Source organism: Hyaena hyaena, unplaced genomic scaffold, assembly GCF_003009895.1.
Source record: "Hyaena hyaena isolate Hyena2069 unplaced genomic scaffold, ASM300989v1 scaffold_2231, whole genome shotgun sequence".
Lineage (NCBI taxonomy): Eukaryota > Metazoa > Chordata > Mammalia > Carnivora > Hyaenidae > Hyaena > Hyaena hyaena.
In genome coordinates, this window is record NW_024082800.1 from 59,585 (window position 1) to 79,483 (window position 19,899).

The 19,899-nt window shown below is 46.3% G+C and overlaps 1 long non-coding RNA gene across 1 annotated transcript; it reads left to right on the plus strand.

Moving 5' to 3' along the window:
• The first annotated feature begins 5,121 nt into the window (after window positions 1-5,121).
• On the plus strand, window positions 5,122-18,531 carry LOC120227308. Its single transcript, XR_005527222.1, has 3 exons — window positions 5,122-5,175; window positions 6,839-6,892; window positions 18,481-18,531. It is a non-coding gene; the product is annotated as an uncharacterized LOC120227308 (long non-coding RNA).
• The last annotated feature ends 1,368 nt before the right edge of the window (window positions 18,532-19,899 follow it).

Below are 19,899 nucleotides of genomic sequence, written 5' to 3' on the forward strand. Positions count from 1 at the left end.
TCACGTTGAACTAGAAGCCTAGCCCTTTCAGCCCCACCCCCTGATTTTCGGGGCGGGGCGAGGAGCTGGAGGGTGAAGAGCAGGCAGGGGCGAAGGATCTAATCTGCGGAGCCTGAGTGAGGAAGCCTCCTGAAGACCCTAGAGGCTGCTGGGGCTGGTGAAGCAGGTCTGGGGCGAATGGCCCTCAGAGAGGGCAAGGAGGCTCTGCGCCCTTCCCGGTACTTTGCTCCATACGTCCCCTCCCTCCCGTGTTCCTGAGTGATACCTCTTCCTAACAGGTCATGTTATGCCCAATTCATGAGTCCCCTGAGACCCCCAAGGAGCCGACACGGATGCAAGTACAAAAGGGTCTTTATTACAAACTCGAGCAGGGACTCCAATGTACCCCGATGCAGCGGAGAAGATATGGAGCCCCGAGCTCGTGATCGCAGGGCTTTTCATTGTGCTTACAGTGGAATTTGCGGCGTTCCAGCTTGGCAGCCTCCTGGCAGACTCCTGATAGGTACAGGCTGTCTTGTCAGCACCCAATTGGTTTGGCCCATCTGGCCTGACTGCAAACTGCCAACCGGAACGTCTTAGGATATAGGCACCTGTTTTAAACTGATTGGCTGTTGCCATAGCTAGGAAGTGACTAAGGGCAGAACCTGGGACTAGGTTCGGGCCTAGTTCACTCTCAAGATGGAGGTTTAATCTGAAATGGAATCAGTTAGATTTAGGTATTACAGTCAGCAATCTAGTAACTGAAATGGTTCTGTGAGCTGCTGTAGCGCATTAATGCAACTCGAGGAGCAGATAACAACCTAGGATTTCTAAGGCTTCTGAAAGGGGGGGGTCTTGTGGGAGCAAGCCTTTAACCTATGGGGTCTGCTGCTGTCTCTGGTAGATGGTGTGGAAGTTGAGCTGAATTGTAGGACACCTAGTTGGTGTCAGAGCACTGACTGTAGGTGTGGGAACTCCCACCCACCCTCGCCCACCACACAAAACTTCCCACATTGAAACTGGGTGTAGGCCCTCTTACAGCCGCAACCAGATGGCCCCGTGCCCGCTTCATTAATATATGATGCCCTCCCTGACCCTCGCCTTTGTAATCTACCTGGAAGACTGCGGTGAAGTTAGCACAGGTATTCCCTGGGTGGTGGGAGACGAAGCTTCTATTCCCCCCGGGCTTCAGCCAGACTGAACTGTCCCCCTGTCTCTGTTCCAGGCCTCACTGTCCTGCTGACTCTGTCAGGATCACATGTCAGGAATTCTGGAGGTGAGCTTAGTCATTGCCCAATTCCAGGGGAAGGAAATTGGGGTCTGCAACCTGCCTCACGGAGAGGGATGGAGCCCTTTTCAGGGGAGACGACATAACTCCTGCCGCCTTTTGCCTATTGCTTGCAGCTCCCAAGCACCATTTCCCCCTTTGCATCATCACTGCACCAGGTTCCATGGTGAGCAAATTGCACACGCATCCCATTCAGTCCTGACCTTCCGGCAGAGAAGGTGCTGACACTGTCCTCACTTGAGCCCAAGGGCCCTCTGGAGAAGTAGCAGGATCAAGGCCACACAGCTGGTGGATGGTGAACTCTGCCCTTTCTTTCACAGAGACTGTGTCAAACGAGGGCAGGAGACACTTGTGTTGTTACGCCGCGTCCTGGGTTGCGTCCCTCCAGAAGCAGACCCTGAGAAAAGGAGCTGAGAACAAGTCATTTATCTGGGAGGTTGTCGAGGCTTTGGGGTGATAGTGGGGTTCGTGGGGTATGGAGCTGACGACCAAGAAAGAATTCTTGAAGATGTCTTTGGTGCAAAAAGATGATTTATTGAGGCACGGGGACAGGACCTGTGGGCTAGAAGAGCTGCCCTGGACCACGAGGAGAGACAGGTTATATACTATGGAGTCCAGGAAGGTAAAGTCCAGGGGAAGTTTCCAGTGAGATTTTCATATGCTAAAGAAGACTCACAGGATACTGGAAACCTAGCTAGTGACAGGCTAAGGTTGTGTTTCCCTGTAGCAAAGCAGTGACATTAAGACAGTAAGGAATTCCTGGAGCAATATTTTACTCTGCCTGCCTCAAGTAGTTGTCAATGGGCTGCAGGTTATAAGAAAATTTAGTTCTATCTACCATTTCCTTCTGCCTTTGTTCCCCACATCAGGATGGAAAGTGATGGAGACTTAGCTCCTGCAGGACCATGACCCCTATCAGTTAACCCTTTGTTTTTCCCCTTCCCTTTCTTCTTGGACCCCTGAAGTTCCCTAGGAATGTCACACAATATCACACCTGGGGAACAGGTTTGCAGCCTGTCCCCTGCCCTTCCCCATTCTGAATGTCAACTATCTTTGTTTCAGACTTTTCCTCCCCCTAAACCTCCAGGTGTTCCCCAGTCTGCTGTACTGGCTTCCTAACTTCCTCTTGGTCCCCATAGCCCCTGCCTTAGACCAGGCCATCTCACTTTTCTCTCCTCTGGATGCAGCCCCAGCCTTCCCAGGGGAGGGGGCTCCTGCTGGGTCCAGGGCATGGCTAGTGTAAAGCCCCAGTCTGCCTTTCAACCTTGCTGAAATTCCTTCTGATGCCCTGAGGATCAAGTCTAAACTCACCCACTTTAGAAGGTTTTGCATGAAAGGATCTTTGCTGACTTCTCCTGTTCAGACATTCGCTGGTACAAGGGCTCCTATGAGTAGCCATGACAATCTAGTATAACAAGAGAATAATGACGGTAATACCATAAAATTTTACTGAGCATTTAATCTGTGCCAGGCACGATTTTGTGCTTTCATTACATTAAACCTCAAACCCTATGAAGCTGGTGTTGTCCTACTTTTGCTAATGGGGAAAATTGCTTCTAGGTAGACCAGTTGTCTCTGTCTGCATACCCTTCCACTCCAACATTGGAAGCTTTAGACAACAAGGTTGTAGTTTCTTCTAGTTTCTGAGTGCCTGGGAATCTGGAAGTGGCTCAGCTGGGTGGTTCTGGATCAGGGTTCCCCAGGAGGTCCCAGGCAAGCCATTGACCACAAACCTCATTTCCTCCTCATGCTGGGTGGCTGGCTTCCCCTGGTGAATGATCCCACAAGGAGAGAGCAAATAGGAAGCCACAGTGATTCTCTCATCTCAGATGCTTCAGATGCCACAGTGTCACACGCTCCTTGTCCTGTTGAAGAAGCCCAGCGCACACCCAAGGAGAGCTCTCCCTCTTGAAGGGAAGAGTATCAAGGAATCTGTGAATGTGAGTTAAAGCCACTGCATTTGTCTGTCTGCCTCTAGTGTCCACACTTTGGATGCATGGAACAAGGGTTAGAGAGGAATGTGCAAGTCCCAGAAATTGCTTCCAGTTGGCTGTATTGCCCTACATTATAGCACACGCTCCACAGCGATCCTTTGGGTCATGGCCTGTTGTTACCCTCATTCTCCAGATGAAGCTACAGAGGGAAGTGACTTGCCAAAGTCACTATGAGAACACACTGGAGTCAGGACTTGATTCTCGGTCTGATTCTACCTCTTGTGGCTGTCATACCAACGCTTGAGTTTTTCCTGCACACCAGGCTTTGTTCTAGACATGTCATGTGTGCCTGCTCCTCAGAAGCACACATCAGCCCTACGAAGTAGAGCCTAAGATTATTGGGCCCACTTTAACCATGGGAATGTTGAGGCACAGAGAGATTAAGAACATGACTAGCTAGCAGAGGATATGGGATATGAACTCCTGGTGATTTGGCTCTAGAGTCTGTTTATCCCCCAGGGCTTCTCCGTAACACAACACACCTCTTGTTTATCCTCTTCCTTGGAATTTGCTGTGTTTCTGTGCTGCTCTTAACTGCAGTCACATGGGCAGGGTCCCTTGATGCACACACAGGGGGCCATTGATGAGTCTTCTCAGTGATCATACCTCCAAGGGGGGTACTTTGCTTTGCATGGAGCAAATGGGAGAATGCAGAAACATGTGGGGCATTTCTTCGCAAGAACTTGACGTTAGCTTTTGTGCCTCATTTTCAGCATGTGATAGATGCTTTTGGTGCCAACCCACACCCATGACCCTGAACCCTTCAGGGCACACTAGACTGACATTTGTCACTTGACAGGCTTACACTCAGGTTATACACATTCTCTCTGTTTGGAAGCCAGGCCCAAAGCGTTGGGGGTTGATACAAGCCTCAATCTGTGACCGGTAGTAGCTATTGTATATATACCCCAGCTCCCTTGCTTCTCAGTTGGGGTAACTGAGAATGTTCTGGGCTGCCTTTCAGAGAATCATGCTCCAGTTTCTCACTGTGCAACTTGCTGGAAGATGTGGCCACTAGGGACCCTTTCCCGCCCCCATCTCCCTGCTCCCCTCCTCAGCTGGGATTTTCTGGGGTCACCTCCCTGATAAACTACTTTCATTAGAATCCCAGTCTCAGCATCAGCTTCTGGGGACTCTGGCTGAGGCATTACCAGATGTCTGTGTGTGTGAGATCGTGCATGCAGAGTTGGAGGTGCTGCTGTGCTGGGGTCACATGTAGGAGACCTGGAGGCAGATGGAATGGTTCAAGGGCAAGGCCTTGGAGCCAGAGGATCTGGATTCAAATCTCAACTCCAAGTGACCTTTGATAATCACAACCCCTGTCTCCATCTTCACTCTCTTTTTTAATTATAATGTTGGTTGTTGTCGTTGTAAGATGGTTGGGTGTCAGAATCTCTACTCGATGATGTGGATGTGATGCTGAAAGTGAATTTCAATGCCATGTGTCTAGAATGGCACCTGATCCGTGAAGGCTGAGATGGCTGTCTGTGTGGGGCAGGCTGGGAAGATCCCTTTGAGTCCGGTCTTCACTTTGCTGGGGACAGATGGTGGTAGGTTACTTGGAGGTGCAGGGAAAGAAGGCTGAGAGGTTGGTGATGATGGGAAAAGAAGAAAAGCAAGTGTTGGGAGAAGGAGAAAGGCTGGAGAATGGGACCACAGCAACACAGCAGCTGGATCAACTTGTCTTCTTCAGGGCAGAAAGAGAAAATTAGGGGTTTGCCACACTATCCTCATCTAGAAAAATTCAGCAAAAAGGGCTGTCTTGCCCTGCTGGCGTTGAGCAATTCTGGCTCCACCCCTATCCTCTCCCCATATCTTCTGCTATTGAAAACCCGGAGAACAAGGAAGAGGTTCCCTTCTTTGAATGACAGACGCATGGGACCATGAGGAACCTCAGCTTGCTCCTCTTATGGGGTGAGTGTGGGCTGAATGGTTGTGGGAGGGTTGGGGGAAGCCTGAACTGGAAATAGGATCCAGGGAAAAAGGAAGACCATGGAGCATCCAGCCAGGGACCCCAGTCTTAGGCTGGACACTACCAACACCTTCCTTGTAGGACCTTTGACAAAAATCACTCCGTATAGGGAATTCCATCTGTCAGGCTTGACTTTCCTTGTAGTCATCTGTTTAACACGTATTTCTTGCAGTCATGAATCTGATATCATAGGAGGAAGGTCAGGCAGAAGAGAAAGAAGCCACTTACAGGAAAACAAACACCCATTAGCACCATTGTAAGTTCCTTAGATGTCTTCACCAACCTCTTCCAATATTGGGTCCCTAATAGCCTCATTTTATCAAGGAAGAAACTGAGGTAAAAGAGATTAAATAATTTTTCCAAGACTACTTAGCTAAGAAGTACTACACTTTGTCCTATGCTATCCAATTCCAAATAATAACTACACAAAAGCTTTTCAGGCAGCAATAGTGCTATGAAAGAAGAGAGTGACTGGGGGTTATGTTGAAGGGTGAAGTCAGAGAAGGCTTCTCAGGGGGGGTGATATTTGTGCTGAGCCCGAGCCATGAGATGGAGCCTTCCTGTCTCTTATTTTCCTTTCTTCAGGCGTCACATTGTGTTGTTCTTGTTTATTATCTCTGTTCTGGTTTTCTTCCTGTCTTTCAAATGTTGGTCACTTGTTCAAATCTATGAATGCAGGACAGTGTTTCAAGCAACAAGTGCAGGCTTCCCCACCTGGGCATCAGTGCATCTATTTGTGGAAGAGAAAACTTAAGCCCAAAGAGAGTGAATAACTTTCCTAAGGCCATGCAGTCAGTAATTCATGAAGCCAGATTTTTAAGCTCAAGCATTTTGACTCTAGAGTTGGCATGCTGAAAAATGATGCTCTGTTGCCTCTAAAATAATTAACTAGCAAGAGGATTTCAGCTAGTGAAAATGAACTGGAATGTTGGGATTTAGAAGCTATTGGACCTGCTGACTGGGAGGCTTCATTAGAAGGAGTAGGTAACTCGTGGACTCCACCTGCAGGAATGCCAAGTTGTTGCTTTGGCCTGTCCGCCCTGATATTAGCTCTAGTGCCTTATTCTGTCTTGAAGTTAATCAGCAAAAGGTGGTGATGACGTCATTGGTGCTGGGGGTAGAGATGGTGGGTTCAGAGGGTGGTGGTTGTGGGGGTTGTGGAAGTGGAGGCTGTAATGTTGGAAAAGAGCTAAGTGCTGGGGGCTGCACTGCCTTTTAGCCAATTTTTTAAAAGTTTATTTAGATTTGCAAGAGAGAGAGAAAGAGCAAGTGAGCGAGCATGGGGGAGGGGATCTATCCCCAAGAGCCAGGTTTTGCTAATTTGGGGAATTCTCTTTTTTTTGAGAGTACATGTCTTAGTGTATGTTTTTGAAAGTCAGCTGGTACGTTTTTGTTCTGTCCTTGAAAAAAATTAAGATGATACAAACAAAACGAAAACCATACAGTGCAAAAAAGCAGGAATGGCTTCTGTGAACATTATATGAAATATTGTGTGTCACTCAGTTGGATCTCTCATATGGACTCATCAGAACTGGAGCACTTTGTCAGATTAAGCCCACATTGCTTCTTGATGGTTCATGATATTTTTCTTTTCTTTGTTTATAGGGTGTTGTGGTTTATGCAGCTCACATTTTTTCTCAATAGAATCAACGACAACTGGTAAGTTGGTCAAAGAGAATCCATATGCTCAATGTGCAGGAAGGTGTTTTCTGGGGAGGAGACCCTTGTGTCCCAGGAGGCTGAGCTGCAGCTGAACACTTGCTGGGAGTTACTTAGTGCCAAAGAAAGGGATAAATAATATCTGGGTCTCCTAGTTCCTGTTCTAGGCTTTTACCTATGTGGTCTTGCATTCACTGTGTGACCTCAGATAACGCACACAAAACCGCTCTGATTGTCACTTTCCTCAGCTGTGAAATACAGATACCAAAGGTTCCCATCTACAGGGATGTTGGAAGCCTAAATCAAAAGAGGTAACTTGGTTAACCACCTGGTACATGTGATAAGAACGTCATAAATGGTAGTGTGGTGGGACTGCATTTTTAAAATGTATTGTTTCCTTCTTCCGTCTAAGCTCCTGCTGGATGGAGAGGGAAAATATTGCCAGTTCGTAGTGTTCTCAGTGTCTCAGTTTCCTGGCTCAGCCTTCTCTGGGAAACTCAGTCTATGTTGTACAAACAGTTAATCTTTCCAATTTCCTACCCTCCCAAGATGGCAGCTGGATATTGGTATAGGGGCAACTTCTAGGATCTTATGGATGTGGAAGGTAGACTCTGGTTGGGGTGTTTTGTCTGGGGTGTTTTGTCTACTGGTAGAGCATGGCCCCACCTTGCTTGTGTCATTCTCCTCTCAGCAGCTTCCCCCCCGCCCCAGGGGTCCATGCAAGAGCTTCTGCTTTCTGTGTTCATGCTGTAATAAACAAAAAGAGCTTTCTTAGAACTACCTACTAGCTACTTCCCTCTGTGGGTTCTAATTGTTGGCTTTCACACCTTGTTAGATGTGATACCCACAGAAAGCAACCTTCTCTTCTAACTTGGAAACCCTACCTGCTTTCTTTTGGGAGAAGTCAGCCCCTACTCTTGATATCCTAAATTCACCCATTCGGTGTGGGATTTTCTGAGGTGAGGTGGCAGAGGAACAGGTGTTCTGATAGGTCCTTCTCATCTCCTCTCTCAATTAGCTTCCCATAGTTTTTTCTCTTCCCTTGTGATAGGTATTTGCCTTACGCCTAGGCTTATTGAAAACTCTACCTTCTAGTCCTCCAAACCTGATTCCTGAAAATTGTTTTGATTGAGTTATGTCTGACGTATAACAATCTGTGTTAGTTTAAGGTGTACACTGTTGACTTGATACACACATATATTGAGAAATGATTACCAGCACAGTGTCCACTAACATCTTCATCACCTTTCTTTCGTAGTTGAAGCTATTTAAGATCTACTCATAGCAACTACCAAGCATATACTACACTATTGTTTTGTTTTTAAATGTTTATTTTTTGAGAGAGAGAGAGAAGAGAGCGTGTGTGTGCACACGCTCATGAGCAAGGGAGAGGCAGAGAGAGAGGATCTGAGGTGGGCTCTGGGCTGTCAGCAGAGAGACTGATCCGGGGCTCAAACTCAGACCCACGAACTGAGATCTGACCCACGGTTGGATGCTTAACCGACTGAGTCACCCAGGTGCCCCTGTAGGACAGTATTTTTAACTAGAGTCACCATGCTGTATACTAGATCCCCCAGACTCATTTCTCTTATAAGGCTTTCTTTCAAGACTCATATCTTGCTGGAAACCCAAACATCTAGTTTGGTAATTAAAACCTGAATGTTGCTACTTTGCTTTCATCATGTGTCTACTGCTAAGACATCTTACTTTTTCCTGAAGAAGATGAAATTCTTTGGCAGAGTGTGTTGGGGAGTGGATTCACATCCATATAAGTGGAAAAGAGAAAATCATGTATTTCCAAAAGGGTCACCTTAATTTTGAAAAAATGATTATTATCATTGATTCCAGAAAGCCCTTGGCTGGTAAGGAAGTCATTGTATTAATTTCCACAGCTCTGGGACCTAGCCCAGGTCTGATACAGCACAGGCAAGGTGGGCAGTTAAAGATAAGAAAGAATGTGTGCCCCACGTAGAGAGTGTGAGAGATGTTATAGTTGAAGCATGTACAAGGAATTTGTAAGTGAGAATTCAAAAGCCTTAACATATGGGAAAACTGAGCACTATTGGGATTAAAAATGTATAACTATTTTTCATAAAAACGAGATGTCAACTTTGCAATAGTTCATCTGAGTGTCCACTTATGATATTTGTGCTTTTCTGTGTCTATTATACTTAATAATATGTTATAAAAATGCATATACACTTTGGGGCTCCTGGATGGTTCAGTTGGTTAAGCATCCCACTTCGGCTCAGGTCATGATCTTGCAATTCCAGAATTCGAGCCCCTCGTTGGGCTCTGTGCTGACAGCTCAGAGCCTGGAGCCTGCTTCAGAATCTGGGTCTCCTTCTCTCTCTGCCCCTCCTATGCTCACACTATCTCTCACTCTCAAAAATAAATAAACATTAAACGTATTTTTAAAATGTATATACACATCGACGCAGCAATTCCTAATCCAGAAATTTATTCCAAATGATATTCATATAATTTATAGAGAAACATCACCATAGATGCGAGAATGTGTGCTTAAACTACTTTGGTAACAACTTGGAATGAACAATGTCTACACGACGGGACTGGCTGAATAAGATGTTGTGTTTCATAGAGTAACACTAGCTACTGTAACAAACCCAAACTGTCCATGGCTTAATACAAAGAAATTTAATTTTTGTTTGTTTAAGGATCTAATGCAGATATTTCTGATCAGTGAGTGGCATTCCCCAAGCCATAATTCAGAGACCTGGACTCCTTCTGTCTTGTGGCTCAGCCGTGCTAGGGTCTTAGAGTCTTGTGCAGACCTTAGAAGAAGGAAAAAGGAACAGTGGAGAATGCACACCCACTTTATAAAAACCCCGTACTGGCAATGATGCACGCTGTATTTGTTCAAGGTCATATGGCCATACCTGGACACAAGGTGAGCTGGAAATGTAGTTGAGGTTGGACAGCTGCTTGCCAGTGACAGCTTCGTAGTATGGACAGGGAGTGTGGAGTAACTGCTTGATTTTTGCCTACAAGCCGTTTCTGTCACGGTCACGTCCTATGGACACAATGGAAGGTACACAGATGTTCAAAAGCATGAGTTAAGTCTGTAGGGACCGACATGGAAAGGTGCCCCAAACATATTCTTCTCTAATTTTTATTATAGAAACATTTAAACCTTCAAAGTAGGGGAAATAGTGTAACAAACTCCCATGTACCCATCACCCAGCTTCTGTGCTTTACTAATGTTGCTTCTCTTGGTTTGCAAGACCTACCTCCAATGCAAAAGCAAGTAATAATACAACCGTATCGTCCAACAGAACTTTCTGTGATGATGGACATATTCTGGATGTACGGTGACCCCTGGTCAAAAGGCGCTAGTGAACAACTGAAATAGGGCTAATAGGACTGAAGAATGGAATGTTTCCATTAAAAATATTTTTTCAGATTTAAACGCAGCCATCTATGATTAGTAACTACTGTTGTGGAGAAGCACAGTAGATTCTATATTCCACGATCCCATCTGTGTCCATAAAATTGTGTGAATTTATAAATGTATCTGTATTTAATCTGTATTAATCTGTATTTAATAATACATTTGCATGACTGAGGCTTTGAAAAGGACCTGTCTTTGAGAGGATTCACTCTAAGCTGTTGACAGTGGTTACCTGTGTGTATAAGGATGGGGGACTGAGATCTTCACTTTTACTTTATATACTTCTGCACTGCTTGAAGTTTTCTTGTCTTTACAGCTTTTTAACATTTTTTAATTATTTTTGAGAGACAGAGACAGAACATGAGTGGGGGATGAGGCAGAGAGAGAGAGGGAGACACAGAATCCGAAGCAGGATCCAGGCTCTGAGCTGTCATCACAGAGCCTGATGCGGGGCTCGAACCCACGAACCATGATATGAGCTGAGCCAAGCCATGGTCACTTAACCAACTGAGCCATCCAGGCGCCCCTGAGGTCTTCTTTTGCAAGCACTCATTACCTTCTTAGAAAAAGATGCAAACAAAACAGAAAGGTACCAAAATATGGGTTACCATCCGCTTTTAGTCAGTGTCTGCAGAAGCAGAGGCTGATGAGAGGATTCTTGTGTGAGTAATTTACTGAGGGAGGGCTGTCAGGAGGCACTTGCAGGGGAACGAGGGAAGCAGGACAGAGCAGGGACAGACAGAGCCACATGGAAGGTGTTTGGGGAGAGCCTCGGCCACAGCCTGGTCTCACAGGCAGCCCTGGGGCGTGAAGTGCACCCCAGGGGCTCACCTGCTCAGATCAAGGGGGAGGCTTGCTGTGACGTTCCAGCATCTGTCTGCCGGTCATTGCCTCCAAGCCAGTGAAACAGCTCGGGGATAGGTATACCAAGCCGGTAACGCAGATGGCAGGTGCCAAGAGCGACCAGAATCTACCCTCTCCTGACCTGGCAAGATGGGAAGAGCTCATGAGCTGATGTAGGTGAAGGCCCAGGAAGAGACGGTACCTGTTGCTGCTTTTGTATCTCTCTCTGCTGAATCACCCTCATTCAGAGAAATACAGAGGCTGGCTGGCTCCCGGCCACTTTCAAGGGGAGCCGATGGCTTCTCATTCCTCTGCCTGCAGGCTGGGTGGCAGGGCACGCATGTTGATAAAGAGACTCCCCCAGACGGAAGGCACTTAGCCCTTGGGCAAGCAGCTCCGTCTCTCAGTTTTGTCATCTGATTAATGGGTACAGCGACAACCCTCCCACAATGTAATGGGATAGTTGTGAGGATTCCATTCAGTGTGCATTGTCAAGAGCTGGGCTCTGGAGTCACATTTCCTGGGTTCAGGTCTTGGTTCCGGCACTCAGGTATTGCAGTAAATCCCCCAAGACTTCAGCTTCCATAAAAAAGGGGATAAGAGGGATTAATAAGGCTGGGTTTCAATGAGCATTAACTGGCACCTGGAACAAAACTGGTGCTCAACGATGTTGACCCTCCTGCTTCTCAGAGAAATGTAAATTATCCTGTTCTTGCTGGAGTTTGGGGGGCAAAGCCTGTGACCAGGGTCCCTGGACACACTGCCAACCTTCACTCTTTCTACTCGTTCTGCTTACTCTTGTTTTGCATTCTGACCTGTTGTGTGACCCGGGAGAGGCTCCACAAGCTCGCCTGGGCATCAGATTGCACATCTGTAAAATGGAGGCCTACTGTTTGCCTTGAAGAAGATGTGACCACTGTCCTGGCTTGCCTTCAACCAGGAAGGGGATTCCCAGGACTCTGGACTTTGCTAACATAAGGAGAGCCCTGGGGAATCCAGATCACTAGGTCAACCCACCTGGAAGCATTATTGTGGGGCTTGCAGAAAATGTGCGGAAGGGGACTGGTGCTCGGGAGGCACCAATGAAACGGAAGCTCTACTTATATTTTTAAAAGTCTTTTTGGCACTTGGAGTTTTCCTTCCATGCTTGGGTCAGTTAAGTGATCGCCACCAGACGATCTGAGTCAGGTCCTGCCCTCCTCTGCCCACACCCCCTCAGGGCTCCAATCTCCCTGGGGTAAAACCAAGTATTCCCTGAGGCCCCCAAGGCACTACAGGACTTGCTTCATTCCCACCCTGCCCTGCCATCATCCTCTCTCCCCCTTGCTCGCTGTGCTCCAGTCCTACACATCTCCTCGCTGTTTCTCCGATACCCCAGGCCCAGTCCTGCCCTAGGACCTTTGCATGAGCTGTGCCCTCTGTTTGGGATGCTCTTGCCCTATATGTAAACAGGGACACCCCCCCCCGCCCACCTTCTCTATTTTCAGCTCATGTGTCATCTTCTCCGTGACTACTGTAGTTTGACATTATATCCCTTGCCCTCACCTCTCCGGATTATCCACTCTGTTGAAGTTGGGGAATTTTGTGTGTCTTGTTCCACTGATGAATCCACAGTGCCCAGAATAGTGCCCGACACACAGCAGGCAGTTTGTATTTGTCAAGAGTTATCCAGAGAACCAGAGCCAATAGGATGGATACATACAGGTAAAGATTTATTATAAGGAATCGTTTGTGTGATTAGGGAGGGCTAGCAAGTCGGTGCACGCACAAGTCCTGAGACCGGAAAGCATTTGGGAAACTGAGCAAAGGTGAGCATGGCTGATGGGAGGAGGCAGAAGAGGAGAAAGAGAGGTTGGCAGGTGCCCAGTCACTTGGGTTGTGGTTCCGGTTTGGGGCGGGTTTGAGTTGTGAGCAATTGAGCCACAGAGGAAAAGGGTAATGGAAAGCTCAGATGAGATGCCACAAGTGATAATGTGCCGGAAATCTGCAAAGCGTTAGGCAGCCCCTGCAGACAAAAGAGGAAGCTGTTCATAAGAAAAGGGATACACTTGGGAGAAGGAAATAAACAAGGCATGTGGTAGGAAGTGCAGAGCCTGGTGCTCAAGGCCCTGAGAATAATGCATCTTTTGGAGTTGGACTATTTATATAGTTCTTCCCCACCCTACCAATCAACATTGGCATTGCCTTCCAACCCTCTCTTTCTTTCTTTCTTTCTCTCTTTTTTTTAAAAATAGATTATTGTCGAGTTGGTTTACGTATAACACCCAGTGCTCATCCCCACAAGGGCCCTCCTCCATACCCATCACTCCCCTCCCCCTCCCCCCATCAGCCCTCAGTTTGTTCTCAACATTCAAGAGTTTCTCAAGGTTCGCCTCCATCCCTCTCCCCAACTATTTTTCCCCTTCTCCTCCCCCATGGTCCTCCGTTAAGTTCCTCCTAATCTTCCTATACGTGCAAACATAAGGTATCTGTGTTTCTCTGCCTGACTTATTTCATGTAGCATAATACCCTTGAGTTCCATCCACGTTGCTACACATGGCCAGATTTCATTGTTTCTCATTGCCATGTAGTATTCCATTGTGTATATAAACCACACCTTCTTGATTCATCTATCAGTTGATGGACATTAGGCTCTTTCAATGATTTGGCTATTGTTGAACGTACTGCTATGAACTTGGGGTACATGTGCTCCTAGGCATCAGCACTCCTGTGTCCCTTGGGTAAATTCCAACAGTGCTATTGCTGGGTAATAGGGGAGTAATGTTAATTTTTTGAGGAACCTCCACACTGTTCTCCAGAGCGGTACATCAGTTTACATTCCCACCAACACTGCAAGTGGGTGCACGTTTCTCCACATTCTCGACAGCATCTATAGTCTCCTGATTAATTCATTTTAGTCATTCTGACCAGCATGAGGTAGTATCTCAGTGTGGTTTTGATGTGTATTTCCCTGCTGATGAGGGACGTTGAACATCGTTTTATGAGTCTGTTGGCCATGTGGATGTTCTCTTTTGAGAAATGTCTGTTCACGTCTTCTGCCCATTGCTTCACTGGATTGTTTGTTTTTTGGGTGTGGAGTTTGGTGAGTTTCTTATAGATTTTGGATACTAGCCCTTTATCTGATATGTCATTTGCAACTCTCTTTTCCCATTCTGTCGGTTGGTGTTAGTTTTATGGATTGTTTCCTTTGTCGTGCAGAAGCTTTTGGTCTTGATGAGGTCCCAATAGTCCATTTTTGCTCTTGATTCCCTTGCCTTTGGAGATGAGTTCTGCCATATGTGTGCTCAGTGTCTTCCCAACAACCTGATGGTATTAGCAGTATTTTATGCCCATTTTACAGATGAGGATCCTGGGCCTCCATTGTGGAGGAACAACCCTTCCAAGGTCAAATAGATAGGAAGTTGAGGAGTCAGGATCTGAACTGGCCAGCATTGACTTAAGCCCAAATTCCCAGACTCGGACTCAAGAGAGACTGGGAGGTTGTTATCTAAAAGTCCAGAACCAGAGGGGCGCCTGGGTGGCTTAGTCGGTTAGGCGTCCGACTTTCGCTTAGGTCATGATCTCGCGGTTCGTGGGTTCGGGCCCCGCGTCGGGCTCTGTGCTGACTGCCAGCTCAGAGCCTGGAGCCTGTTTCAGTCTGTGACTCCCTCTCTCTCTGACCCTCCCCTGTTCACACTGTCTCTCTCTCTCTCTCCTAGAAATAAATAAAACATTAAAAAAAAATAAATAAAAAATAAAAGTCCAGAACCAGAGAGAGCTTGGTTTTAAATCCTAGTGTGCCTTTCATAAGCTGTGTGACTCTGCACAGTTGTGAAGACTCAGTTCCCTTATAAGAAAAATGAGAGTAATGTTGGTGTGCACCTCACAGGGCTGCCATGAGCATTGCTTGAGTGATCTTCCTCACCACCTGTCACAAAAATTCCCAACATGTTAGCAGTTAATTTTGAGTTAACAAATACTTACCTCATACTTCTTACTCTTCGTGCTCTGTTCTGAGTCCTTCACAGATGACACCTTCTTTAATGCTCCAAACAAACCTATGAGGCGAGTACTATTCTTATCCCTACCTGACTTAGGATGGCACCGAGACACACAGAGATGAACTATCCTTGTTCATTGTCAGCTCAGGGCCACCAGAACAAAAAACTGCAAACAGGGTGGTTTCAACATTGAGACCTATTTTCTCTCCTTGTGGAGGTGGGAAGTCTGAGAGCACAGCTGGGTTCTGGAGAGGGCTATCCTCCTGGCTTACAGATGACTGCCTTCACTATGGGTCCTAATGGACATTGATCTCTGCTCTCTCTTCCTCTTGTTTTATGTGCACTAATCCCATCTTTTTAAAAATGTTTATTTATTTATTTTTGAGAGAAAGGGAGAGCATGAAGGGTCAGAGAGAGAAGAAGAGAGAGGGAGAGAGAGAGAGATAACTAAACAGGGTCTACACTATCAGCACAGAGCCCAATGCTGGGCTTGAACTCACAAACCTTGAGATCATGACCTGAGCTGAAACCAAGTTTAGGAAGCTCAACTGCCTGAGCCACCATGTGCCCCCAGACACTAATCCCATTTTAATACCTCGTCAACTAATCATCTTGAAAATGCTCTTTGTTTCACTGAGTATTAGGGCTTTAATGTATAAATCTGGGGGGGATGTAATTCAGCCCACAGCAACCAGTAACACACAATCAATAGGGACAGAGCCAAGCTTTGAGCCCACACTGTCCATGCTCTCCACCTCTCCACTTGGATGCCTCTCGGTTGTTATTATTATTGATAACATAGTATTTTAGGGGAAGGAATTGAGATTTATCAAGGAACGAGGGGGCAAGTGAGTTCAAGGCTGAGGGAGCAGACATGAGCCTTCATGGACCTACAGGCAATCAGTGAATATGGATCAGGAATCACTAAGGGATTCGAAAGGAAAGATGACTAAGGTGGACTTAGGAGGGTACAGGCTCTCAGAGTCTCCTGGGTTCTAGTGAGGAGTTTGGATTTTATCCCAAGATGTGGAGAGCCTCATCACAAGATTTCTGTGGGTCACAGTCATAGCTCTTTGCACTTCCCGTCAGCAGTGTTTATGAGGGCGCGAGCAGAGCAGGGAAACCACTGGCTTCGGTCAGGATGGGGCAGTGCACCGCCATGGCCTCAGTGTCCTTTATCCTGTTGACAAGCCTCGTTTTCTGCTTAGATGTGGACGAATGTGCCAGGAACTCCACTCTTTGGAGTTCTTCCTGGCCGGGTTCTTTTCACCTGTTGTCTGGACCCCTGAGAAACCAGAGGATTTCAGATGTACAGGTAATGCTCCCAGACATGCCGAGGACTTTTAATGGATGTCAACATATCCTGAACAGAGTGGCTTACAAACAACACTTATTGCCTGCTCAGAATTCTGTGGATAACTTAGGTGTTGTGTTTTTTTTTTGGAGGGGCGGGTGCACTAAGAAGGCACAAGGTCCAAAATGGCCTCACTTACATTCCTTGTAGTTGGTGCTGGTCTCTGGGTGGGAGCTCAGCTGGGCCCCTCGGTTTCCGTATGGGGCCTTCCTCATGGTCGCTTGGGCTTCCTGGGAACATGGCAGCTGGTTTGCAGTAAGGGAAGCTGCAAGAGGAAGAAAGCAGAAACTGTGAGTCCTTGTAAGGCCTGAACTTAAGTGCCAGAACATTCCTTCTGCCGCATTCTCCTGGTCACAGTCATGGGGCCAGCCTGCAGGCAAAGGAAGGGAAAACTAACTCCTCAGATCGCTGGGCCACCAACAAGTACACACAGGAAATGAACGAATTGATGGCGGCCGTCTTCGGAGGATCTGACACACTGCAGAGCACATCTTATGTTCTTCAACCCCCAGGGGAAATGTGTGCTTCTTTTCATTAAAAATGTTATATTTCGGGGCGCCTGGGTGGCTTAGTCGGTTGGGCGTCCGACTTTCGCTTGGGTCATGATCTCGCGGTTTGTGGGTTCGGGCCCCGCGTCGGGCTCTGTGCTGGCTGCCAGCTCAGAGCCTGGAGCCTGTTTCAGTCTGTGGCTCCCTCTCTCTCTGACCCTCCCCTGCTCACGCTGTCTCTCTCTCTCCTAGAAATAAATAAAACATTAAAAAAAATTTTTTTTTAAATGTTATATTTCTTTTTACCTTGACCTTCAGCAGCTACTGACATTGCTGGAAGCAGAACAATAGTGTGGCGAATTGGAAAAGACTTTAGAAATAGATTAATACAGTACTCTGTGTTCTTAAGATTCTTTCCAGAGCCCCTATATGAGTCACATTATCATCTCTCTTATATGTTTTACCTACTAAATAAGTTTCACTTTCCATGAAGTGAAAACTTTCTTCAGCCAAAACATTTTGAAAACCACGCGCCTAGTCCAGTTCCATTTGCAAAATATAAATTCCATTTATGCGATATTTAAAAATTATTTATTTGCTTATTTATCCACTTGCTCCTTCATTTAAAGTTTATTTATTGATTTTAGAGAAATGGAAAGAGAGAGACAATGAGCGGGAGAAGGGTAGAGAAAGAGGGAGAGAGAGAGTCCCAAGCAGGCTCCGCCTTGGTAGAACCCAATACGGGGCTCTAACTCAAGAAGTGTGAGATCATGACCTGAGCTGAAATCAAGAGTCCAGTGCTTAACCGACTGAGACACCCAGGAGCCCCAATATTTGTGTCATTTCTGACAAGAGTTCACGTAGCTGATGCTTAAGTGTGTCTGCAGGTGGGGAGCTCGCTGTTGAACGAGAAGCCTACTTCTTGGTTCGAGATGTTTTCTGTGACACCAAGAGGAGAATATCTTTAGCTTCTACCCACTAGATCACAGTAGTACACCCCCAGCCCAGTCAGGACACCCCAAGATGTCACCAGACATTGCCCCATGTCCCCTGGATGGGATCAGGGTGCAAACTGCCCTCAGCTGAGAACCACTAGCTAAACATAATAGCAATTTCTTACTTTCATAACCATCCAATATAGATATGCCTGGGCAGTGGGCAGCTTTTCTCCACACATTATATAGGAATCCATTTCCTTACATCTGCAGGTTCTTATATACCTATGGCTTTGGACTCCCTGGTTCAGTCAGTGATGGGGAAGGAGAGAGAAGGCACACTAACCTTGTAACCACCTTGGCCCAGAGGTGACAAATGGATGTGCTCACAGTCCATAAGTGAAAACTAGTCCCATGTCGCAAACCTAGATGCAGAAGTTTCTGGTTGGGCCACCATATTTTTATTTATTTTATTTTATTTTATTTTATTTTTTAGTGACAACTCTATGCTTTGGGAGCATAGCTTTTGCAGGATTTCTAGCCAGCTCTGCCTCATGCCCATTCTCAACCCTATAGATATTGATGAGTGCCTTCACATGTGTCTTTCCAACGTGACATGCACCAACACCCCTGGTAGCTACTTCTGCACCTGCTCTGGCTTTGCACCAAGCAATGGACAGCTGAACTTCACAGGCCAAGGCGTGGAATGCAGAGGGGAGAAGAGGGGTGGCTGACTATCCCTGGAAAGAAGGATCTCCTGGTTCTTCTGGGTTGTCTGATCGCCTCAAGTTCTTTGCAGGTATTGATGAGTGCTCCCATGATCCGTCACATTGTGGCCCCAATTCCATCTGCACCAATGCCTCGGGCTCCTACAGCTGTAGCTGCATTGATGGCTTTCGTCCCGATCCAGAAGGCTCCTTGAACTTCAACTGCAAAAGTAATTATCTCCTTGTGCCTCATGGCAATGGAATCTGTGTCTTGGTTTGGTTGTAAGTTCTTCCATCTACCCAACCTGGGATCCTCCTCTTACTTTACTTTATCCTCAATCCTCTCTTTTCTAATTTATTCATTCACTCACTGATTAATTCACTCATTCGATAAATTACTTTGGGGGGGGATCTATTAATTCGTCAAACAGTTCTCTGCACTAGGTACTGAGAATTCAATCTTGGATGTGATGGAGATATTTCCCTTCATGCAGTTTATAGTGTAGGCAAGGGAGTAAAGAGCACACACGTAATTAACCACAGTGAGTGTGACAGTTGAACAGTCATCGTGCACTTTGGATGCATGAGTGAGGAGATATTTAATGTGCTCCGGGCAAGTGGCGGTTAAGCTGAAGCTGGAAGGAAGTGTAGGATTTATCCACATGATGAGTGGTGATCTCAGTGGCCCAGGTTGTGCTGAGAACAATGGGAAACTGTGAGCAGCTTAATTTTTTAAATTGTGGATTACTTGATACATTAAAAATAGAGGTAGTTTATATGCAGACAATGCAGTATAACAAAAAACGAGTATGTCAACATGAGAAGTAGAATATCATCAATTTCATGTGTTTCCTGCATGTTCCTTCCCTATTTCAACTTCCCTACTCCTCCCCAGAGAGGCCTACTTGGAAATTTGTATTTATAATTCCCCCACTTAAAAAAAATTGACCTTCACGTATGTGTCCCTAAACAACACTTTTTTTAGTTTTGCTTGTTTTTTTAATTTGTTTTGTTTTGTTGCTTTGGAACTCTATAAAAATGGCATCGTGCTCTGTGTAGTCTTTTCCGACTTGCTCTTTTCACTCAGCATCCTGCTTCTCAGAGTCCCTGGTGTTTCTCTGTGTGGCTGTGGTTTGCTGATTTCCACTGTCACGTTATATGGTGATGGATAGATTTCAGGCAGGGGAGAACGAGATCAGACTTATCTTTCAATTATAGCTTGGTGTGGCTGAGCTTTTACTTGTAGCTTTTATTTCCTTCCTAGGGATTCCCTTCAAGTGTAAGGAGG